The sequence below is a fragment of the Triticum aestivum genome, chromosome 3D (assembly GCF_018294505.1).
Source record: "Triticum aestivum cultivar Chinese Spring chromosome 3D, IWGSC CS RefSeq v2.1, whole genome shotgun sequence".
Taxonomy (NCBI): Eukaryota; Viridiplantae; Streptophyta; class Magnoliopsida; order Poales; family Poaceae; genus Triticum; species Triticum aestivum.
This window is the reverse complement of record NC_057802.1, coordinates 105,287,451-105,313,172: the sequence shown is the minus strand read 5'-3', so window position 1 is coordinate 105,313,172 and position 25,722 is coordinate 105,287,451. Positions and strand designations below refer to the sequence as shown.

The following is a 25,722-nucleotide window of genomic DNA, read 5'->3' as shown; positions in this document are numbered from 1 at the left end:
ATGTAAAAGAAAACCAATAATTGATGTGATTGCTCAATTATATTACTAGTATTGGATTCTCAGACTGTCATTAACTCAGGACATTGTGTAAGTTGTGGGCCAGAAGAATTGAACATGCGGAAAAAAGGTACCAACAACAAAATGGCAAATAGGAAAGATAGGAAATGAAGGTAATGTTTCCATGCAACCATTTGTTCACATGAACTGCTAATTTGCTAAGAGCATGGCTAATAGTATAGCCAGTTGATGGCCATATGACGCTGTCATGTCATTTATAGACATCATACATAGTCACTCATATGATGAAGTTGGCTATTATACTAGTCCTTTGTTCCACCCTCTCGCGTTCTCTTTCTCCATATTTATTACATTTGCCTAGGAGCACGTGTAGAGGTGAGCTCTTGCATGAGAAACCACTCCTCTCATTTTTTCTTGTCTCTCTCCTCCATATAGACAAAAGTGTCGCGTAAGCGGGCTATAAGCCCCTTATTATACTTGCTCTAAACGATAACACTCCAACGACAATAAATTCAAGCCATCCATGATAAATATATACCTTTCTAACAACAAGAAGGGTTCCCTTTACAACAAGTCCATTATAGAACATACGGACCTGCATAAGAAGAGGCTAGAGAGAGGAAGGGGAAGAGTAAGACACTGCTTAGTTATCTAATGGAGCATTTGAAAAATAACTGAGAAAAGATCATGATATTGTTTACTCCACAGATTACATGATCATCGATGTCAAATTGATCCTCCTTTGAATCCACACTATCATGTGTAAGTTATAACATTGAATTGAATAATAGTACCAAAATAATTAATAATAAAACTAAAAAGTGAAAAGCAGAGTTAGCTAGAAATAGCAAGCAACAATTTTGATAACTATGAGCTATTTCCAAAACATGATTTTTGGGGTAAAGTTAACCACTAACACCTATTTGTTAGTAGAGTCCACAAATTTCTCATCTTGTCTTAAATCTGTCGTTCTTTTAAACAATAATGGGATGGACTTGATGTTGTAACATGATATATTGCAAGTTTGCAACCAATGGTAACATCGTATGGTGTATCACAATCTACGGATGATGTGTTTGCTGATCTAACATGGTCGACATGCCAGGTTCTTTAAGTTCAGTATGAGATTAAACAAGCAGAGGGACACAATCATCTAGGATCTAGTGGAGACAGTTTTACCAAAGTACAGAACGTGATGTTCCACTACTAACACAAATGTCCATATTATTAAGCTTATTAGGATGTGTGCCATATTATTAAGAAGCTCATTAGGGTGAAAAGTCGAGTGCCGTCCAACTCATAATGGAGTGAGTTGCAAAGTAAGATAAGGTACCACCAATCTTTTCACAACTGAGAGAACAATTGGTGTGACCGATGATATTGGGTGCCAATGAGCTTCCACTATAATCAGTGCCCGAGTGCAGAATGCATTCTATGGAAGAACCTAAAGCATAGCATGGTGAAACAGCTAAAAGTTTCAAACCGCACTGATTCAAAATTCAACTATGTGTCAAGTTTGTATTACTAAAAGGAGCTGGGCCATGTGTGTATCCAAGTTTTCTTTTGGCATATCAAAATTTGCCCAAATGTAGTCATTATCTTCACAAAACCATAACCTTCAGAGACCTAATATATAGTTCAAATATGGTAATTGAGAAATAAAAAAATCATATTTTCTGACAAGATGCACAATGGGGTGTTGAAATATATTGCTCGCCTCTCTCCATCAGTTTGAACTTTTGGAGCAACTGGCCGGAGCATGAACTCAATATGGGGGACATGTAAGCACACACTCACGTCATGTATCCTCAAAAGGTTCCCCTTAAATACATCAGTAGGGCATTTCTTAGCTAAATCTTCTGATATTAGGCCAGTCCCGTCAGTGTGGATCAAAGCCTCCCTATGCTTGAGAACAATGTTTCCGTTTTTATCCTGAAATATTTCATTGAGTATACAAGATAACAGTATATTCTAGTAGCAAGCCAAAACATCAAAGGAACGAGATAGTAACCTTGCAAGGTACATCATCAACAATTACAACGTCAATTTTTGATAGGTCTTCACCATCGAGTAGTGTAATAGTTTTGGACAATACCAAACCAAACCTGTCATTCCCATAAACCAACTATATAAATTTACCCCCCCCAAAAGAGAGTGGCTACAACCACAGACAATGACAAAAAGTGAAATAACATCTTATGTTCATCTCCATCGTATAAGGCATTGTAAAATCCATGCACAGTAATATTTGGAAAACTGAAAGAAACAAGCAAAAAGAGAAATGGGCAATGACTTGCACCAAATGTATCGCCAAATATAATCAAACTTCATGTTTTCACAGTGTGGCACCTCTTTTTGGTTATTTTGTAAGCAGTCCAATGCAGAAAGCAAGAGCACAAGATTTACTAACAAGTAACAACATGAGATATCCTAGAATTTATGATTAAAAGTATGCATTATTAGTGATACTGGGTAGCAAAAGTACATAAGATTGCTAACCTAGCCACATATTTTGCCACACTGGGGACAGTGTGTACGTGCATAAAAAGCTGGCGGGCATCACCAATTGTTCTGTTGGAGAGGATATAAGGAACACCCTTGTCCCAGTCACACTCGGTGCGAACAAAGTAGCACCTAACAGAAGAAGTGCATTTCTTGTTTCTCTCTTTCTTTTTTCCGCTTTTATTCTCCTCTCCCTCCCTCCATCTTTGTAAACTGACGATAAAGGCATACCAGTCAAGACCATGATACAAGTGAATCAATTTGTAGTTATAAATGACGAATGACCTCTTTTACAAAGATATAGTAGCACTAACAGTACATAAATTTTCCGTGCTGACTTGATCCATAGTAGCACTAACGGCATTGACAAGTCGGTGCCGTTTTCAGCATGGTATTCTTTGCAGGAGGTCAGGAACTCAGGAATTAAATTTTTGGAAGGGTTGAGAAAGGGCAAAAGAATCAGAGACGAGGGATTATCTTATTGCTTCACTACTGGAATCGCCACCAACGCTGAGTGTCAGAAACACTGGGCAAAGGGCCTAAAACCCTCGGCAAAGGCTTTGCTGAGAGTTGCACTCGGCAAAGGCCACCCAGCATACACCTCTCAGGCAAACAGGAATTTGCCGAGAGCCAGAACACGGGCACTCGGCAAACTCTTTGCCAAGTGCCAAACAGTATGCATCGGCAAAATAAAGAGACTCACGGACGACAGACGGAAACGGAGGTTGCCACGTGGTGTCTCTTTGCCGAGAGTGGCTCTCGGCAAAGCTAGCCAATAGGAAGCCAATAGGAAGCTGTCACGTGGCAACCACCTGACAAGCGGGTCCCACGATATACGCCGAGAGCGGCTCTCGGCAAAGTTAGAGAATAGGGAACAGCCACGTGGCGAGGACCTAACAGGCGGGACCCACACCGTACTCCAAGAGCTCACTTTGCCGAGAGAGACGCTCGGCAAAGCCAACCAATAGGGAACAACCACACGGCAAGCATCTGATAAGTGGAGCCCACAACATACGCCGAGCACTATCTTTGCCGAGAGCGACGCTCGGCAAAGCCAACCAGTAGGAAATAGCCACGTGTCCACTAACTAACAAGCGGGTCCCACGCCTTACACCGAGCCCCAACTTTGCCGGCGGCCACGCTGGGCAAAGCAAGCAAATAGGAAACAGCCACGTGTCAACCACCTGATTATCGGGTCCCAGAACATACGCCGAGTGCTGCCTTTGCTAAGAAATCAGCCCGGAAGATACTCTTCGACGTCAAGCACACGCTGCGGTACAAGGCCGTGATGCAATGTTGGCCGCTCAATGACAAGGGGCTTAAGATGACGAGGAAAACTGCTTGCAAGACTAACTTGGAGAGAGAAGAATACTTGTTGGTGGTAAGTGACAACATTGGTTGCTAGTACTTTGAGTCATCTGCCGCTTGTTACATGCATTAGTCAATGATTCGATTATGTCTGACTAGGTGAGGGAACCCTGTGGAAGAACATGTGGTGCCCCCATGTTTGGTTTTGGTAATTGACGACAATCTCTATGGACTAATGGTTGCCTTGAGTTATATTTGAAGGTTTTGTCCATAGGCTTTTCTTGGAGTACATGTGTTGGTTTCAAGGAGAGTTTGTGTTGACCAAGGTGCTATTAAGGAATTATCCAAAGATTGGTCATGTGAGAGTTGAGCTTATTGCAAGCATGTCTTGAAGAAGAAGATTGTGTGATCATTCATGTTTACCTTCAAGACATCATCCAAATGAAGAGAGTTGGAAAGATTCTAGGTTGATCAAGACTAAGTCAAGAGTGAATCAAGTTGATCAACTCACAAAGCGTAGAAGATGTACCGAGAGGGATCAAGTGATCCCATGGTATGGTAAGCATTGTCCATTGTACTTTGTGTACTAACCCATGGTCTATGTGAGATTTCTATGTGGGGTTAGGTACGTGTTCATGGGCTTGCGTCAAGAGGAAGATATCACTCAACCCATGGAGAGGATGACATCAAGTGGTGATCGTCATCAACATTGCCGTGTGCAAGTTCAAGTGGAGCATCACGAAGAGATCAAGTGCTTGAAGCTTGCCGTCCATTGTGCTCACAATGGACTTGTGAAGATGTGCGGAAGGGTGGCTCACCCATAGTAGAGTATGGGGGAGCAATCAACTAGTCTTCATCGAGCCAACGCAATCAAGAAAGGTGGTCCATCTTGAGGGAGTCAAGATCGTCATCATCTAGCTCAAGTGGACCATGTGCAAGGCAAAGGTTTGCTCTTGATAGGTTTTCTATTTTACCGGTCTCATGTTGGTAGTTGGGAGACCAGGTTATAGGATCGATTGCCGTACTATCAAGGGGGGCTCTCGATGAGTAGCTTGATCGTATCGTTCATAGAGAGCTCAAACCATTGCATCCTTGCATCATCTTTATTGGTTCTTGTTTGGTTCTTCTCTTTGTGAGTTTTGGAGCTTATGGTCATCTTGATGACAAGCTCGAGTTCGTCGAAAACAGAGTTCACTCGCATCTTCTATGATGTTTTCGATGTTGGAGGTTATGCCGGTTCTTCTCGGTTGGAGGTTTCACTCCTCTATTTGTTAGGCATACCTCCCCTGCCTCTTCTTACTATAACCCGAGCTCTTTACTTATGCACTTTACCTTGTGATAGCCATATTGTTTCTTGTCATATATCTTGCTATCACCTAAGTAGTTTTTCTTGCTTAGCATAAGTTGTTGGTGCACATAGGTGAGCCTAGTTGTTGTAGGTTTTGTGCTTGAAAAATTAACCGCTAGGTTTATTCCGCATTTGTTCAAGCCTCAACCGTAATTATTTTAAAGCGCCTATTCACCCCCACCCCCTCTAGGCGACATTCACGATCTTTCACCCTTGATCAAGGAAGATTGTTCGAAGGCCCTGATTGACATGTGGTGTGACCTAGCATGGCAGGCGCAACATGTGGAGAAGGGGAACGATCGCGCGAAAATGCCAGGCCCGGCACATGTCCAGGGGAACGAGCCGCAACCTAACCACTCTGAAGCAACACATGGTATGTGTAATAAGATGTTAACTTTTTCGCACGGTGCATCTCCGTTCATTAAGCTTGATGGTTACTTTTGCAGGAGGCGGAGCTTGGTCGCCCGGTCCACATCCTAGAGGCCTGGAAAGAAGGCCACAAGGGGAAGGATGGCGCCGAGTTCTGCAGCCTATCGACGAAGGAGAGGTATGGGACCTTCAAAGAGGTCTTCCAGGAGGTGCACAGGCAGGACGCCGAACCTACGTACAAGCCACTTGATCCTGAGCTGCTCATCATTGATGACGAGGGGAAGGGCCATGGCCGCCACCTCCTTTGCAACCGGGCGATCGCCACCTCCTCGCATCGCAAGCTCCATGAGATACGTGCGTCGAGCACAATCTCAACTCCGTCCATACAGAGTCGCCCAACCGCCGCGTCACGTGAGATCACGCGTCTCAAGGTTAGCATCATAACCATTCATTTATGTCCATGTCTCGAAATACCACCCTTGCAACCTATATGAGCCTAATGCCATATTACAGGCTTTATTGGACCGACGGGCTGCTGAAGAGGATCAAAGGCGGCAAGCTGAGTAAAGGCAGCAGGCTGAGGAGGAGACAAGAGAGAAGGAACGAGCAGAAATGAACGAAGGTTCAAACTGCTCGAGAAAAAACTAGAGGTAGAACATTCTCTAAATTTGGCCCATTTGCTCGAGAAAAAACTAGAGGTAGAACATTCTCTAAATTTGGCCCATTCATTATATAGCGATGAACAATGCTCACGTGACTCTAATCTTATAGGCTCTTATAAAATCTCAAGGCGGTGGAAATGATGCCCCTCCTCCTCCTCCTCCTCCTCCAGAAGGTTAACCCCATGGAAACGATGCCCCTCCTCAAGGCCATGTATGAAGATGTGAACTTCTGTGTGATGTGCATGTGTTTTGCAATATGTGAACTTCAATGAATTAACCCTGTGTATGAATATGTGAACTTGTGTGTGATGTGCTCGAGAAATTTTTTTGCTCTATGAACTTGTATGACACAATGGCCTAAGTGAACTAGTTTGAGTTACCTTATGTGAACTAGTTTGAGTTATGCCTATGTGTGTGATGTGTTGCTCAAGGAATTTCTAGGCAACTCCTAGCTCCCACATTCATTTGATATGATAACATTTGCTGCACTTAAGATATAGACATAATATGTATCTAGTTGTTTTCAGTTGCAGGGATTAGATAAGAAATAGCTTCACAACAGAAGCAATGGGACATATTACCGAGAGCAACACTCGGAAACACTCACTTTCACGAGTGTCGCTCTCGGAAAAGGGGTCGCCTGAGCACTTTAACTACGTAGTGATTTTCTTTTCCGAGGGACGCTCTCGGACAAGAATGGCACTCCAGTAGAGACATTCTTTTCCGAGGGACACTCTCAAGAAAGAATGGCTCGTCAGTACTCCATCCGTGGCATTCTTTTTCGAGGCCGGTGGCTCTCGGTAAAAGTACCTCTGACATGTGGGCCAATGGGTCCCACCGGTCAGTTTCAAAGCTATCAGTCAACGGTGGTATGTCGAGCACAGCTCTTGGCAAAGGTATCAGTCAACTGAGTGTCATATTATTGTTTTTCAAAATTTGACAAATCATTTGAAAGTTTTACTGATAACTAGTCCAGTAGGTCCACATGTCAGGTCTGAATGTTTCTGTGACGGTTTTTTACCGAGCGGAACATCATGGCTCTCGGTATAGATAGCGGGAAGTGACAGCGCCGTCAGTTGCGAACGGGCATGCCACGTGGCTTCTCTTTGCCGTGTGGTACTCTCGGCGTATGCGTTGTTTGCCGAACGTAGTTTGTTCGCCGTGATTCTGTGTCAGCAACATTAGCTAGTTACCGTGAAGCCATGGTTGCCGAGTGTGGCTGTCGGCGTCTGTACATTTGCCGAGTGCCCGTGGTTTGCCTCTCGGCGAAGAGCCGAATAACTGGCGTATAGAAAAATTCCAGTAGTGCTTGGACCAAAAGTCACGATTCTTTTTGGCTTAAATAGCACATATAGGAACTCAGACTCAACAGGACTGAAATCAAACTCAAAATCTTATTGCACTATGACTACTACATGGACATCATGTAGTAAACTTACCCAAAAAAGAAGGCCGTATAGCATACATTTTGGATTGATCATGTATTGTGTGATTTCTCTTTGCCATGCTTAATTCTATTGGTCCTTAGTACCATAGCATGTATACCATCTTGTCTCACATATGGTATAGTAGATTTTATTAATAACTCTGGACAAGCCTGGAGTAAACTTAAGAGCTGACTGAGATAGTGAGATGTGATAGGGCCAAGGTTGTTTAGCTTTACTTGCCCACAGGATTTCTAGTGTACGCTAGCACGACCAATCTAGTTTGTGAAGTAAGGATTAAATCAGAAGAAGATGCAAGTGGGAAAACTGTGGTCTAGATGAAGTTCAATATTCCGGTTCTCCCTACAGATCTTATTATCTAATCTGTAGTGTAAATAGAGACTCATTTTCGTTCAACATGAATATGATATCAGTTACTCTGGTATACTCAATACTCCAACTGTGGAAGCTACAATTGACTTCAGTATGATTGTAGAATAGTAGTGGAGTAAATATTTCAACAAGCAATTACTTTGTTTCTTAATTTATAGGCGTGCAGAGCTCCTGTGGGTTCTAAAAAAACACCAATTACTGAGGTTCAGTTTGTGGTTGCTGAACTATGTTGTGCTAAACTTATTCTAAAATCTGCTGCAGAAATAGCCACGAAAGCAGGAAAAAACATGTTAACCAAACTAGAAAATAGATCCAAATGGATGCTGCACTCTTAAGTGATGATAAAATACATGAGGGCGACACGGGCGACGCCCGCGGCGATCGCCGCGGTCCGGACGCCAGCTTCCGTCGTCCCTGGACTTGGGCACGTCGGCGGCAGGTTTTGGGGTCTCGCGGAGTCAGACGATGAGGACGACGACGACGGGGACCGCGCCGGAGACTCGCCGGAGGTGTACTCGCCGACGCCTTCGGATGTGATCTGTGAGGCATTTAATCCTGGATATTCAGAGGAGGAAGTGGCCACAATTGTGGATGATGTCGTGCCGCTTGACGATCCAGCGCGGCAAGGACTGCGATCCGGCCATGGAAAGGCCCTCTACCCAAGGTATGTATCAAGCCAATCACTTTGTCAGATTTCTTTTTGCCGGATTCCTGGACTCGCGTGATTAGAAAGAAGAGGAAGGTTAGGCCGGTGGCAGCGGCGCCGGCGCCGGTGACCAGCACGACGGCTGAGATCCGGGCGGCCAGGGAGTCCCGTTTGAATCAGCTACTGAGCCAACCTGGGCATGTGGCTGAGCGGGCCGTCATGGGCTCTTGCATGCCTGGGTATGTGGCCCAGCATGTGAGCTGTGAGGCACGGCGGATCGGACCGGGTGTTACTGGGTATGAGGCCCAGGAAACACCGATCCCATCTACCGATCACGTAGCCGCATGCACATCGACAGATCGTTGTGTTCGTGATCGTAGTATACTGCTGCCGCCGCCTAGGGTTCGTCAGCGTTGCGCCGTTCCCGGGTTTCCTAAGTGTGGACCTGGTCGCGCTGCCCATGTCCCTCCTCTCGCGGTCATGGCGTGGTGTGGAGGTGGTCCGCGGGGACCGAAACCTCCGATGGCCGCTGGGACCGTGTCGGCCGGCGTGGTGGTGGTGCTTTGCCGGGTCAGAGACCTCCGGTGGCCGCTGGGGCCATGCCGGCCGCTGCGGGTCGCGGCGGTGGCGCACTGGGGCCTAGGCCGCTGGCAACTGGGCCGGCCGCTCCGGCGCCCGTGCTAGCCGCTGCGGGGCGGGGCAACGCGCAGGGGCCTAGGCCGCCGCCGACGGGGGCAGTCGTGGTGGCGCCTCGCAAGCAGACGCAGGCACATGGGCAGCAGCCCCGGGCTGCGCCGCCGCCCCACTTCGTTGCAAGGCCGCCGCAAAAACGGGTTGGGCCGGTGCCGACGCACGCTCCGCCGCCTCAGCCTGAGCATGGGGGCGATGGAGGCGCGGACATGCTCGTTTCCCGGTTAACCGCCTCGGGGACAGTGGGGTGACGATGGCTGCAACGCCTATGTTGAGGGCCAACATCGTGGCTCGTCGTCGACGGGCGGCGGGCGTGGCTATGCATGGCAGAGTGATGGAACAGCAGAAAGACCTTTTTATGGTCCCCCGGGAGGCTTTGTTGAGGGGGGCATCTGGCCTAGATTACCGGCAGAGAGGTGGCTACCGAGGTCATCGTGGTGGTCGCGGTGGGAGGAACCGTTACCGCCAACCTCCACCGCCTGTTGTTGTGGAACCGACGGCATCCTCGGAGGTGGCTGCTTCCGAACAGACGCCGGAATTGTCCAGTCAGGCGATGGATGTGGTGACGGCGCTGGCTAATGTTGAGGTGCCTGAGACTGAGCCCTTGGTGACGGGTGCTGTCGGTGCCGCAGACAAGACAGATGGTGATAGAGCTTCCAAGGGGCTCGTAAAAAGGAGAAGATGTTGTGTTATCGTTGTGGTGAGAGGGGCCACTTTATAGCTGAATGTGTGACTGAGTTATGTGATACCTGCCTCAAGCCAGCGCATGACACGGGAGAGTGCCCGATACTGCGTGATCAGATGCCGAGTATTACTATTTATGGAGTTTATTGTGCCGAGTTGATGTTTTTGAGTCTCCTAGTGCGAGGGAGATCCCTGAGGAGCCCCAGAGCACGACCACGTGGATTGTTAAAGTCACAAAAGGTGATGTGTCTGAGGCTCAGATTATGCAGAGGCTGAGTGAGTTAGCTCCAGGTAATTTTGAATGGGAGCTTATTCGACTCGAGGCCAATATGTATAAGGTTGACTTCCCTACAACAGAGGACTTGGAGTGTCTTCTCAGTTTTGGGTTGTGCAAAGTACCTGGCACAGAGTGCATCCTCGAGTTTCATGAGTGGAAGAAGGTGGAGCCACAGGGCAAGCCTCTCACTCAGGTCTGGTTGCGATTCTCGGGGGCTCCGTCGAAGCCACTTCAAGATGCTCGGGTCGCTGCTAGCTTGGGGATACTGGTCGGGAAGACCGAGAGGGTGTACATGGCCTTTACCCTAGCTAACGGGGTGGCCCGACTACTGGTGAGTGTCCTGGATATCGAGTTTGTGCCCGATGTGGTCAAGTGGACGCATAGGGGCCAGGTATACAACCTAGAGATTGAGTTTGAGGACACAGATCTTTTTGCTGAGGCTCTGGCAGGGACTGATGTGGATATGCATGATAAGGATGATGGATCGGGTAATACGGAGGCGCGAGGGGAGGATGTTGGGCGTGAGTTGCCAAACGGCCCGGGTTCTGCCTCACAGATGCCCGGGAATGGGGCTGCACCTTCAGCTACGGTGCCTATGAACACTTTGAGATTTGGTTCTTTTGAGCCAACTTCCGCCCCTCCTAAGTTGTGGAGCGATCGGGTGGAGTCTGAGGATGTGCTAGAACGCACGCTCCCTCCCCTGGACTTTGCTGAGGCAGATGGCTCTCTGGATCACTACTAGAAATCCATATTTTACCTAGGGCCAAGTTCTTTACCTAGAGCTTATTGACCTACTCAAGGGATAGTAAAGCAAAGGAACAGTACACCCTAGGGGAAGAGATTTCAGTCGAATGGCCCACTTAGAAACGGCGCGCAGCGTGAAAGGCGCGGGCAGGATGCAAAATTTGGTCCTAGTTAGGTCTCTTCCCTCTTGAAGTGCTGCCAAAAGCCCAAACATTTCCCTCTTTCCCCCTGAAACATCCATCAGGCACCGAGCCATGCCCCATCGCCGCGCCGCCGTGCTCAGCCCCATCCAGATCCCCAATCCATGGCCTCTAACTGCTGCCCTCCTACCCCGGCCGCCTCCCCCCTCACCGCCGGTGACTCCCTGCTCTTTCTCTCATCGCCCCCTGCTCCCCGGTGTCGCCCCTTTTTGCTCCCCATGCTTGGCCGCTCCAGATCCAGATCCACGGCCCCATTCGCCACTTCTTGGTTGGGAGCATTTTATCTTGTGCTCTAGAACCTGAATCTCATGGCATACCCCTTTTTGTGTGTGATGCAGCTTCCAGGGAGGGATGTTGAATGGAGAGATCGAGGCCGTGGGGGACAGGCTACTGGTGCTGGCCGTGGAGGACGAGCTGGCGGTGGCAGCGCCGCTCAACGGCCGTCACTGCTGGCCGCTCGGCTCAGACGACTACACCGTCATCCACTCATCCAGATGACCTCCCGCCTCCACCTCCACCTCCACACCTGTCATGACGCCATGACGCCCAACTGCCTAGGTGATGCTGCACTTGTCTCGTACTTTCTGGCATTTTTGTTTGATGCATGACCAGTAAAGCGTATCAGATTCAGTATAATGTTACACTTCTGCACAAATCGTTGTTGCCTTTGCTGCAAATTGGTGTGTGCATTGCATTGCCTTGACTGTGAGTTAGTTATTTTGCCAAATGAGGCATTCAACTAGATGTTGGATTCGGATGATAGTGTAGATTTATAGGAACTAATTAGAAGCAGTAGAAACACATGAGAGGTTCATTCAAAGTTTGTAGCTACATACTAGCTGTGAACTGTTTGAGAGCTCCCTCGCTCTACAACTTTAGGATTTTATAGGCTTTTGCAGTTTCTTCTTTCATGTAGAGCTCAGGACATGAAGTGTAATGTTTTTAAATTCTCGTGACCTCTGTTTATTTGTAGAATCTTATATTTAAGGCCATCATGTCAACTTCCTATATATAATGATGACATTGTTTTCTTTTTGGGGATAGTTATAACTAAAGAATACTTTCTGGTTTCCCAACCTTGGGCATAGGAGTGATTTCCTTTAGAACTGTATACATTCCAAGAGATACAAAAGTAAGGTCAGGATCCCAGAACATTTGTAAGTACAATTTTAGAACCTTCAGGTAGTAGCGCTCCTTTTATTTTTGAATGGAAAAACATTATATATTATTACCTTATTAGATAATGCAATGTTCAGTTGCATTTTTCTAATCTATGTTGGTGATTGTTCTAGTAGAAAAAGTTGTTGGTTAAAGGATAATTTTATATTTGTCTTGCACTATGGGATTCTTATTTTTTTGAACTGGGCGTACCCCTTTCCATTTGCATTAAACGGAAATACAATAGTGCCAGACATAACCAGGAAGAAGGAAAAGAGGGTAGTGAGTTCAACGCACTGCTAGGAAACCCACTGTGCTCGTCCGCCATCGAAACGAGCACTATGGGGCGAAAACCTGACAGCACCAACTAGTTCAATCTCATTACAAAACCGGACACAAAAGAGCAACTAGCTAACACTCCAGCAGAGGCGCCCGCTAAAAGCGCCTCGACGTAGACCCTATGGGATTCTTATTGATGAAGCTATTTAGTATATACCCCCAGTTATCTTCATAATTGTTTCTATAGTCTTATCTATGTTTAATTTCCTTTAGATTATTAGCTCAATCAGAGGGTTCTGCTGTTTATAGACTAAATACTTGAAAGCTGCTCTTCATCATCTTATTTTCGCTAAATCCGATAGTAGCCTTAGATTCTCTACAAGCTAGATATTGTATTATCCCTCTAGGTTCACACATTTAGGATGTAGAAATTTAATAGGTATTTGTGGGACACGGTATCCTTATCATCTACACCAATTGTTAGAAAGTATATAATAATACAATCTATATCCTGAAACTTTGGATTTTAGGGAGATATCCATGTTTTTCAATTTTATACACTGATGCACATGCCCATGCACTTGTCTTAAATATTGTGTTTCTCCTATTACTCCCAAAACTATTAGGAATTTCATACGTTTTTACACATGTTATAAGCAAAGCAACATACGGTTTGTTCCATTGCCGATACATATTTATTTCTTCTGTCTTATGTGAGAAGTAATCAATCAATTGTCGTTTTCCCTTGGAAATACAAATTTTTGAACCTAACTCTTCTTTTGCAGATTCTCGAAAATAGCCAAGAAATCCAGCTATCTTCATGTTTGAAGCTAAATGGAGAGTCAGACATCAAACTTCAATGTTCGCGGGAACAATGCTCAATTGTGTTAGTGCCATTAAGTACAGATTGACAGGAACAGGTTGTTTCTAACATGATCTATTAAGTCATGTATAGGTTGTCTCTTGGACGCCATAGTGATCAAAGAATTTGAGTTGCAGCAAAATCTATCAACGAAAGTACTTGTTGCCAACCGATAGCTTATTACTCTGATAAAACCTGATTTTGGGTTTGATCAGTTCAGATTTTTGTAAATGCAGTGTGCTTCCTTTTCATTTATCAATCCTATTTGTGTGAGGAATGTTAGACTTTAATTCTTTAGCATTAACGTTACATGATCTTAAGAATAAATGTATAGAACATCTAATTATCATATGAGGGCAGGATCTTACTGTCATTGGGAGTAGCTTTTGCTTAGGTGGAGCGAGGTTCCACGCATGTTTGATGTAGGATTGATGAGTAGGGGATCACTGCTGGTACAAGCGGTGAAACCCATGCGTGACATTACTGCATTATCTGTATACATCCTTTTTCTGTTTTAATAACGAGATAACTTTTATTTGGTTGTCAGTTCCATGTTTATTTTTCTTTTAAGTATTGAGACTTGTTGATATGTTGTACGTCATGTTATTTGTTCTACTGTAAGTATTACTGAAATACGTTATGTATAGGTAAGAGAGAAGATGATGCAAAGGCGATAAAACGTTTCCAACGTTAAAAGGAAAAAGGACAGGAGCTTGGTTTAAGGTAACTGCTCATGTTAGTATTTGGCGCGAGATCAGTCTTTCTTACTCAGCTTGATGGTTCTATTTCTTTTGGTGCTCTAATTTACATCCAACGCAGGGCATCTTTGGTTTGGCCTCATCATCAAATGTATGTTGTGAGCTACTGGAGTTTATGTTGAGTCGCTGAAGCACACACGTGAAGATAATGTTGAGTTTGACCACAAGAGATCGAAAACTATAGTGATAGAGGGTGACGATGACATGCAAATGGACAGCAGGCTAGTTCTGTGTATCAAACACAGTGAGCATAGTTTAGCAGAATGTGAACAACTTCTAAGTTGTAGTTCTTGTAATATGTTTTTGTTGTGAGGAATTCAGGCTCAAAATTGACCATAAGTGTGATTGCATGTGTTCGCTGATAATCTGATTTGTATGATGAATTTTGAATGCAATTTATAAATTTGAATAATGGCTCTAAATTTGATTATTTTAATTCTGCTGGATATAGATTTAAATTCAAATTTCATATTTGTATATGGAGATATGTATATGATGTATCCCTAGGGTATTATTGAAACGTATGGTTGGGAAAGAATTGTAGGGAAAGTTGTGGGGTGGCATAATTTTGATGGACCCCACAATCTTTCCCTAGGGCATGTTCCCCTAGGTAAAGAGTTTCCCTAGAGCTTGCCACATGCACCCTAGGGAAAGAGCTCTTTCCCGACTATACTATACCTTGGGTTCTTTACCTAGGGCAAGCTCTAGGTAGAGACTTTCCCTATGGTTTTTTGCCTTTCACCTAGGGTATATGGCTCTAGGTAAAACGTGGATTTCTACTAGTGGATGGGTGCTTGGAGGCGATTGTCACTGCGATGACTTCGGTCGAGGGGGGGAGGACCATGGGCAGGAGGCCCCCATACTCCCACCCCTCCTGCTGTTTCGCCGCATGTGAGGACTCCGACGAGGCCGGCCGCGGAGGTGAGTGTGTTGCCGATCAGTGACGGGACCGGTTTGGGAGGGGGACCCGGGCAGGTGGCCTCGGCCCCTTCTTCTCCTGTGGCGGCCAGGGTGGCCGAGCCTGCGGCATCCATGGGCCCCGAGAGTCGGATGACGCCCGCTCAACTGCAGGTGCTGATCCAGCCGACGCCGACCGGGGTGGCCACGTCACCCTCCAGCCAGAGGGTCGGGTCGGGTGGGGAGCGGGGCAGGCGGCCCCCGCACTCACTCCCCCTCGCGGGCTTTTGGATGGGACGCCGGACGTGCTGGCCGTGTCTCCCTCCGGTCGGAGGGCTGGGTCGGGTGGGGAGCGTGGGCAGGTGGCCCAGCACTCACTTCCCCCGCGCTCGCCGGGGGCGTTGGGGATCCCGCCGGTGTGTGCGATGGATCTTCGTGACTCTCCGGGTGTTGCAGCCTGGCCGTGCGTTGGGGATGGGGCTGGAGGCCTTACCCCAAACGGGGCCACTCGGGAGGAGGTCATAGCTTTTGGAGGCATTCCGAGTCCTGTGTCTGAAGGGCAACGGATGAGCTGCCGCCTCCAGGACCAGCCGGATGTTGATGACATGCAGCTGAGGTGCGCCAGGCGGGCGGCCAAGCTTCGTGACATTGAGGTCACTAATGGTATGCCGGTCAACACTTCCAATTCCATTCTGCATTTTTCTAATGATGAGATTATTCATAATGCAAATCAGTTAGGAGTTTCACTAGGTAGTAATGATAGGGAAATTTCTAAATCCGTTAATGATATCCTGGATCTTGAAGCAAAACGCGCTTTAGAACTGATTCGCAACTTAGCAGCGGTCAAACCTATGAACGATTCCGACATAGATGCATTGGGAGTGAGGGTGCTAGATACTTTCTGTGCGGATCTTGGCCCATCCCTCCCTGGGACAGAGGAGGATGACGGTTCTATACCCCTAAGGGATATTTCCCCGATCGAGGATCAGGTTGTTAGGTCCACGGAGCCCGGTTGTGAGGACCGGGTGGAGGATCAGAATAAGCCTAAACGCAAGTGGAGGCGAAAGATTTATCCAGCATCGGCGGTGCGTAGAAGTGCTAGGATCCGTACTACTAAAAAAATTCATGATGAATTATGAGAGGAATCTTTGGAATAGCAAAGGTCTGGCAGACTTGGCTAAAAGAAGGTTTCTAGTGGATGCTTCCATTGAACATAGGTTGGATTTTATCGCCCTCTCTGAAACAGGAAGGGGCAATTTCTCCCCCCAGTTTCTAAGTACTTTATTGGGAGGTGTTGATTTTGATTGGAATTGCCTTCCCCCGAGAGGAAGATCAGGTGGGATCTTACATGGGGTTAGATGCGAGACGTTGGAAGTCCAAAGTGTGGTTATGAGAGATTTCGCCGTCAAGTTTTGGGTTAGATCCAAGGTCGATGGGTTTAATTGCGCACTGGTGGCAGTATATGGTGCCGCGCAGCCAGAACTCAAACCAGACTTTTTGGCGGATCTCATCCGTATTTGCGGGTCTGAGCAGCTTCCAATCTTGGTTGGCGGTGACTTTAACATTATTAGAAGGAGAAGAAAAGAACAATGATAATTTTGACGGCAGGTGGTCGTTTATGTTTAATACCATTATAGAAAGCTTGGATATGAGAGAGATAGAGCTTTCGGGTAGAAAATTCGCTTGGGCTAATACCTTGCCAAACCCGACGTTTGAGAAGATGGATCGAGTCCTCGCGAGCGTCGACTGGGAGCAGAAATTCCCTCTGGTAATAGTCCAAGCGTTATCACGCGGTATCTCGAACCACACCCCTTTGTTGGTTGACTCTGGTGAGGCAACGCATGTGGGGAATAAAAATACCTTTTCTTTCGAACTAGCGTTGTTTGAAAGAGAAGGTTTCTTGGATCTGATAGCCAGGGAATGGGCTAAAGATGCAGGAGGGAGGACTTCTGTTGAGAGATGGCAGAATAAGATAAGGCACTTGAGAAGTTTCTTACGAGGGTGGGCTAAGCATCTAAGTGGGATTTATAAGGTTGAAAAGGAAAGGCTCCTTACACTTATTCAGTCCCTAGATTTAAAAGCCAAGTCCACAATTTTAGAAACCACGGAGCTTCATGCTAAAGTAGACGCGGAGATGAGATTGAAAGAACTCCTGCGAGAGGAGGAATTGAAGTGGCCATTGCGAGCTAAGGTTCGCAAAGTTGTCCAGGGGGGCGCCAGCACTCAATTCTTTCATATGATCGCCAATGGCAAGCATAGAAAGAAAAGAATCTTTCAGCTTGAGCAAGACGAGGGGACGATTTTAGGACAGGAAAACCTAAAATTATACATAACCAATTACTACAAGCAGCTTTTTGGGCCTCCGGAGGATAATTTCGTGTCCTTGGATGAGTCTAGGATTGAGGATGTTCCTCAACTTGCTGCGGATGAGAACGATTTATTGACCGCCCCATTTTCGGAGAAAGAGGGGTTTGAAGCTATTTCATAGATGAAGAATAATAAAGCTCCGGGGCTGGATGGATTTCCGGCGAAGTTTTATAAAAAATGCTGGCATATTATTAAAGGGGATTTGATACCGATGTTCCATGATTTATTCTCTGGACAGCTTCAGTTGTTTCATCTAAATTTTGGAACAATAACTTTGCTTCCGAAGAAAACAAAGGCTGTGAGAATTGAGCAGTTCAGGCCGATCTGTCTTCTTAACGTAAGTTTCAAAAATTTCACCAAGGTTGGGACTAATAGACTCACGCAGATTGCGCACTCTGTAGTGCAGCCATCCCAAACTGCTTTCATGCCGGACAGAAACATCCTAGAAGGGGTTGTGGTCCTTCATGAAACGCTCCATGAAATTCACACAAAAAACTAGAGAGGGTTGTTTTCAAAGTGGATTTCGAAAAAACGTACGATAAAGTCAAATGGCCATTTCTTCAACTGGCCTTGCGTATGAAAGGTTTTGATCAGGCCTGGAGACACCGGGTAGAATCTTTCACACAAAAAGAGAGTGTTACAATTAAAGTGAATGACGAAATAGGTCACTATTTCCAAACACATAAGGGCCTGAGACAAGGAGATCCGATGTCACCTATTCTGTTCAACATAGTAGTCGACATGTTGACGATTCTAATAGGAAGGGCTAAGGATGATGGTCAAGTAGGTGGCCTGGTACCTCATCTAGTTGATGGAGGTGTGTCTATCCTACAGTACGCCGATGAACTATCATCTTCATGGAGCATGACTTGGCAAAAGCGAGAAACATGAAGCTGGTGTTATGCTTATCCGAACAATTGACCGGGTTAAAGATTAACTTCCACAAAAGCGAATTGTTCTGCTTTGGAAGAGCTAATGAGGAACAAGAGGCGTACAAACAATTGTTCGGGTGTGAATTGGGGGCCTTATCTTTCACGTATTTGGGTATACCAATTCACCATCGTAAGCTAAAAAACAGAGAATGTAAGTGTATTGAGGATCGATTTGAAAAGAAACTGAGCTGCTGGAAGGGCAACCTGATGTCATATGGGGGCCGATTAATTCACATTAATTCGGTACTCACAAGTATGCCCATGTTTATCTTGTCTTTTTCGAGGTACCAGTTGGAGTTCGGAAAAGACAGGACTTCTACCGTTCCTGCTTCTTCTGGCAGAGTGATGGCCTGAAGAGAAAATATAGACTTGCTAAATGGGATATTATTTGTCGACCGAAAGACCAAGGGGGTCTAGGTATCGAAAATCTTGAGGTGAAGAACAGATGTCTTCTCAGCAAGTGGCTGTATAAGCTATCTCTAGAGACGGAGGCCACATGGGCGCAGATTCTGCGTAATAAGTACCTTCACTCCAAAACTTTGTCCCAGGTGACAGTGAGGCCGACGGACTTGCCTTTTTGGAAAGGACTGATGAGAGTTAAATCAGTTTTTTTGAATAGGACAAAGTTTATAGTCAGAAACGGTACCTCTACGAGATTCTGGGAGGATACATGGCTGGGGGAAACACCCCTCGCGCTTCAATACCCTTCTCTTTATAGCATTGTTCAACGGAGAGACGCTTTCATTGCGACAGTACTTCAGTCCACTCCTCTCAACATTCACTTCAGGAGAACGCTAGCCGGAAACCGTTGGGAAGCTTGGCTCCATCTTGTGAGACGACTAATGGATGTGCAGCTTTCTCAACGACCAGATCAGTTGTGCTGGAAGCTAACTAGGAAGTGAGAGTTTACGGTTAAATCCATGTATCTGGATGTTATCAACTCTAGCTCTATTCCTAGTTCGAAACATGTTTGGAATGTCAAAGTACCTTTGATAGTTAAAGTGTTTATGTGGTTTATACACAAACAAGTCATTATAACTAAGGACAACTTGGCAAAACGCAACTGGACTGGATCTACAAGATGTAGTTTTTGTGACCGGGATGAATCCATCAAACACCTCTTTCTTGACTGCCCGTTGGCAAAAAAAATTATGGCGGACTATTCATAGCTTTTAATATTACTCCTCTGAATACTATCAACACGTTATTGTGGCTTGACGGGATAGATTCCGAAACAGCGAGACATATTCGTGTAGGAGTATGTGCTTTATTATGGGCAGTCTGGAACTGCAGAAATGATTTGGTTTTTAACAGAACAACAAATGCTCATTTTTTGCAGGTTATCTTCCGAGCCACTGCGTTCATCCGTATGTGGTCGCTACTCACTCCGGAGGCCAGGGAGCGTTTGGTTACTGGATCTATCCGATGGGAGATGGTAGCACGAGTTATTTTCAACCGGTTTGGATGGCGGTCATGTAATAGGATAGGCAATTAGTTTTCCTATCTTTCTTTTGTCAGCCGGTTGTGGCTTTACTTTTACTCTTCTGCTCTTTGTTAGCATTTTTGGTTCGTTTGTTTGAGACTTCAAGACCTGTGTTGAACTTATTTGCTTATTAATAAATGTGGCCGTATGCATCGTTCTGATGCAGAGGCCGGGGATCTCCCCCTTTTCGAGATAAAAGTGATGATAAAAAAAACACTGCTAGGCATGTGCTTAGGTGAGATAGGCGCCAGCAAGAGGAAAAACAAGGAATTTACGTCTAGTAAAAAATTTAACCTTCATTCCAAGATACTGAAACTTACTCAAAAAGCGATAGCGACGCACACCCAAGATGATGCCATCTTAAAAAACGTGATGGTAAAAGTGACAGCCGGTTTCGAAGTTATCACCAGCATTGGTGTGCCCAGATATATCTGAAAAGTTCACAACAAGAACATTGTCGTCCCCAACAACTTTCTGTAGACTAGTCCTTGTGTTCTCTATATATGGCCCCTAAAGCCAAAATAAAACAAAACGAAGTTATATGCAATCTCAATATACTGGTAACCAATGCTCAATATGAAAAATAGAATAATTAAGAAAAAAAGAAGAACATTTTACAGATGGTGTCTACTACCTATTCACAGCAAGTCAGCAACTAAGACTAGCATTTTTTTAAGGACTTTCAAGTAAGATCCTCCAAACAAAAATCGCAGTTGACAATTTGAAATTAATATAGAAAAGAATAGGCAGATAAATTCATAAATATTCTCCAATATTGCAACGCTAGAGAAGAAATGACACATGAACTTGACCATCCAAATTAATTTCTTCAATTTATTAAATGACTGAGCAATTAAAATGTTCAGTTAGATATTTGATTAACAAGATGTAAATACCACTCGACAGCTGTGTATATACAGAACACTGTTTTGGTGCCCATGAGTGCCCGCATTCATGTTTCTGAAATGTACATGATGATATTTAAACTTTGCACATACTAATAACATTGCACACACTACATCGGTGAATTGTCAGACAAATGGAGCATCAAATCAAGCACTTTCTACAAAATAGGCCACCCGTGAGCACCAAATAATTTTGTAATTAGGAGATTTGGAAAAACTGATGTGTATCCTAGGGTAATGGATACAAAGGCTCAAGAGAACAAAGTAAACTTCCGAACCTTGAAAACCGTAACTATGGAATCACCTCTTTGCTCGATATGGCAATGGTACACTCTTGTCTTGCTTGGGTCCCAATCAAGATTCTACAAGTATCAGTTCAATGATAATTCCATGAGACGCATGCTGGCATTTACAGAAAGAGAACACGCGAACAAGGAAAATATATTTGACTTATCCAAATGGGGACTATAAATTTCACATATCAATAGGCATCAAATGGTGGGTGCTATTGCAACATGAGCCTACAGGTGCATTCCGGGAGATGCATAATATGGGCTATGGCCTAAACATTTATTCTCATTAAACTTATACATGAGTCAGCAAGATAAAAAGGTAAGAAATTCTTGGCTTTTAAGTAAACTGACTAAATATCCACAATTAACAAACAGGAAGTTGTCAGAGGCAGAGCACAGAACGGATATATCCAACAAAATAGAAGAAACTATGCCATAAATGGACATGTAACAATATTGGGTGGGTGGGGGCGTGAGTCATCCTGTGTTAGCTGTATACATGATAGTTGCAGCCAGTAGTAAACATAATAGATAATGAATAAGAGAACAAAACCTGTCTCCTATCACACTCTGCTAGAAACTTGTGACCAAATTTGTTCCATATTTCCAACTCAAAACGATCCATGGGCAGTGAATTCAAGGACCTAATATAGTCCTCATGTAGTACACCCACATCTTCTATCTTCTTACTACAAATGAGGGCAAGAGATCAGTAACAATATAATGAAGACAACAGATATCCACAACAATAGGTGCACGTGTTGTACGGTAGCTTATTTGTTCGCTAAAGTAAAATATAAACCAAATTAAGACTTACCCTGCAAGATAGACATATATCATGGAAATCTGAACAAACTCTAGCTCTCCCAGCGCTAACAACTGACGGCTCGCGGTTGCCCTTGATGCGTTTGCAGTAACAAGAGGGTCTGCTGGCATCATGCACTCCATGGTTGGTGATGCTTGGACCCCCACAGTTCCTGATGGGCACCCCATTTCATGCACACGCCTTGTGATCTCGCGCACTGGACTTGGGGTGGAAACCATCCTTGGAGACGTAGGAATGATCTACCGGACCGGGCTATCAAACCCCACCTGATGCTGCAACCCAGACACCATGCCGAGGCCAGGGCTCCCAACTTGCACCATAGCATGGTCTGGCACCCCATGGGCCAATGGCGGGGTAGGACTATCAACCTGCAACGGTTGTACCTGGTCTTGCATCCTGAAAGACGGATGCTCGACAAACTCTTCCATTCCTCCTTGGTTTGGCATCACGGGTAACATTTCTGGGACATTGCAATCAGGTTTATCAACCTCCATTGCAACTGGGTTCGGCAACAAGCAAGCAACTGCCCCAACAGGGCTCCCGTTGCTGTTGCTATGTAAACCGTGAGGCGTCTGACGGGCAGGGCTTTCGACCACGATCATGGCATGGTTTGAGATTGAAAGCCAATTCACTGCCTGGAGCGTTATCGTCCATTTGAACATCATCATCGTGCATTGGTCCCAGTACAGAGTCATCTGTTGGATGAAAGACTTCATGATTAGAGTACTGTAACGGTAGTATCATGGTGGTAAAACGAAGAAAAATAACCAGGAGAATTTTGATCCAGAGAAAGGTGTAGATTGGCATGCCAGAGACATTTTTATTGAAGAACACGCACGGATCAGATGAACTCGAACACAACAAGCTCCACAACAATAAGGTGGCAAAGAGGAAGTCGGTCAATGTGCTTGATTGCTCGAAGCAGTAATCGTTGTAGCCACGCAAGCCAAGTAGTTCACTCTAGAATTAAATTTCAGTCCAAGAACAGGCGTTCCCCCCTCGCGAAATACTGTGCTAATTATCAGTAGGTTCGAACAAACCAAAATCAGTACTAAAAAGGATCTTTGAAACACCATTCCGCTGAAAATGTAAGTTTTAGTACAGAGAAAACCCAAAAGCCCGCCACGAGTGAATGAAACCCAAATAAGGGGAAAAAATCAAACAGAAACGATTCCCACCAAAACGACCCAAAATAGCAAGTCCGGAGCAGCTAAGCAATCCGCACCTCACTATATTGGTCATTATTTCCAGACACACAAGGGCCTGAGACAAGGTGATCCAATGTCCCCTATTTTATTCAACATTGTGGTCGACATGTTGGCAATCTTGATAGGTAGGGCAAAGGAGGCCGATCAGGTGGGTGGCCTGGTGCCTCATCTAGTTGATGGTGGTGTGTCTATCCTGCAGTACGCTGATGATACAATCATCTTTATGGAGCATGACTTGGCAAAAGCGAGAAATATGAAGCTGGTGTTATGCTTATTTGAACAGTTGACCGGATTGAAAATTAACTTTCATAAAAGCGAGTTGTTCTATTTTGGTAGAGCCAAGGAGGAACAAGAGGCTTATAGGCAATTGTTTGGATGTGAATTGGGGGCATTACCTTTCACGTACTTAGGCATACCCATTCACCATCGTAAGTTAACAAACAGAGAATGGAAGTGCATCGAGGATCGGTTTAAGAAGAAACTGAGTTGCTGGAAAGGCAAACTCATGTCATATGGAGGCCGATTTATTCTTATTAACTCGGTGCTCACGAGTATGCCTATGTTCCTCTTATCTTTCTTCGAAGTCCCAGTTGGTGTTAGGAAAAGGCTGGACTTCTATCGATCCCGATTTTTCTGGCAGAGTGATGAACTCAAGAGAAAGTACCGATTAGCCAAATGGGATATTATCTGTCGACCAAAGGACCAGGGGGGCCTTGGTATTGAGAATCTTGAAGTCAATAACAGATGTCTTCTCAGTAAGTGGCTGTATAAGTTATCAGTTGAGACTGAGGCCACGTGGGCACAGATTCTCCATCGTAAGTATCTGCAGTCCAAGACCTTATCCCAGGCGACAGTGAGACCGACTGACTCACCGTTTTGGAAGGGGCTTATGAGAGTCAAAGCTGCCTTCTTTAAGAGAACAAAATTTATAGTCGGTAATGGTAACACCACTCGCTTCTGGGAGGATACTTGGCTTGGTGAAACGCCGTTGGCGATTCAGTATTCGTCCCTGTACCGTATTGTTCAACGTCGCGATGCTCTTGTTGCAACGATTATGCAGTCCATTCCTCTTAATATTCAGTTTAGGAGGGCGCTTGTTGGCGACCGATGGGAATCTTGGCTTCATTTGGTGAGTAGACGGATGGAGGTTCAGCTATCTCATCAGCCCGATCAGTTGTGTTGGTTGCTTACTAGGTCTGGAGAGTTCACAGTTAAGTCGATGTATATCGATGTCATTAACTCTAGCACTATTCCTAGTTCCAAACATGTTTGGCAAGTCAAGGTTCCTCTGAAAATCAAAGTGTTTATGTGGTTTGTACATAAACAAGTCATTTTAACAAAGGATAATTTAGCTGAGCGCAACTGGACAGGATTTACTAGGTGTAGTTTCTCGGGACGAAACCATAAAACACCTTTTCTTTGACTGCCCGTTGGCGAGAGTCTTGTGGCACACGGTTCATATTGCCTTTAACATTACTCCTCCGAATTCGGTCGGTACGTTATTCGGAACGTGGCTTGTTGGGATAGAGTCCGAAACAGCTAGACACATTCGCGTAGGAGTATGTGCTTTGTTATGGGCAATTTGGAACTGCACAAATGATTTGGCTTTTAACCGAACAACAAATATTCATTTTTGCAGGTTTTATTCCGAGCTACGGCGCTGATCCGTATGTGGTCCTTACTCACTCCGACGGAGGCCAGGGAGCGTTTGGTACTGGATCTGTCCGGTGGTAGATGCTAGCGCAGGATATCTTCAACCGGTTTGGATGGCGGTCATGTAATAGGATAGGCCATTAGTTTACCTATCTTTGTTTTGCCAGCCGGTTGTGGCTTTTCGGCCTTTTGTGCTTGGCCTTGTGGCTCTTTGTGAGCTTGCCGTTATTTTGATTTCAGACGATACGACCTTGTTGAACTTATTTGTTTATCAATAATTATGGCGTATGCATCATTCTGATGCAGAGACCGGGGAGTCCCCCTTTTCGAAAGAAAAGCAATCCGCACCTCCGCTGGAGGGGCCGGAGGCGTAGACGGCGCTCTCGGCGCCAGGGGCGTCCGACGCGTTCCTCGCCGCCCACCACATGATGTAGCCGGAGAAGTTCCGCACGGGCTTGCGCGACCCCTCGATCAGCCGCAGCACCCGCAGCACGGCCGCCTCGCCGACGTCCGCCAGCATCTGCCGTGCACGCGGGTCGGCGTGCTGATCCAGCCGCGCCTCGATCCGCTCCAGCTCCCAGCCCACCGCGGGCGGGAGCGGCGGGGCGCGCATTTGCGCCGGGGAGGCCGGGCCGGGGCTGCTCATTAGGGTTTAGGGTTTAGGTCCTCACCGAAGGGAGACGGCGGCGGGGCGTGCTCTCCCCTCTCCTCTCCACTCTCTGCTGAAGCTTTTTTGGACGACGATGGAAAAGAGTTTGGAAACAGGGGCGCGAGCAGAGCAGCAGTAGTACCGCTTCAAGCCTTGGAGGGGAAGGAAGGTGGTGCGGCAAGGATGG

The 25,722-nt window shown here is 45.7% G+C and overlaps 1 long non-coding RNA gene and 1 pseudogene across 2 annotated transcripts; one reads left to right on the top strand and one right to left on the bottom strand.

Annotated features, from left to right (window-relative positions):
- Positions 1 to 22,548, bottom strand: part of LOC123076181 (probable RNA-dependent RNA polymerase 4) — a 35,612-nt pseudogene extending 13,064 nt beyond the window's left edge.
- Positions 9,046 to 14,730, top strand: LOC123077714 (uncharacterized). 2 transcript variants are annotated; one of them, XR_006436789.1, is made up of 5 exons: positions 9,046 to 11,421; positions 11,604 to 11,823; positions 13,488 to 13,622; positions 14,212 to 14,287; positions 14,384 to 14,730. It is a non-coding gene; the product is annotated as an uncharacterized lncRNA (long non-coding RNA). The 2 variants fall into 2 exon arrangements; XR_006436788.1 differs by having other exon boundaries at positions 13,488 to 14,287.
- Positions 22,549 to 25,722: the final 3,174 nt, after the last annotated feature.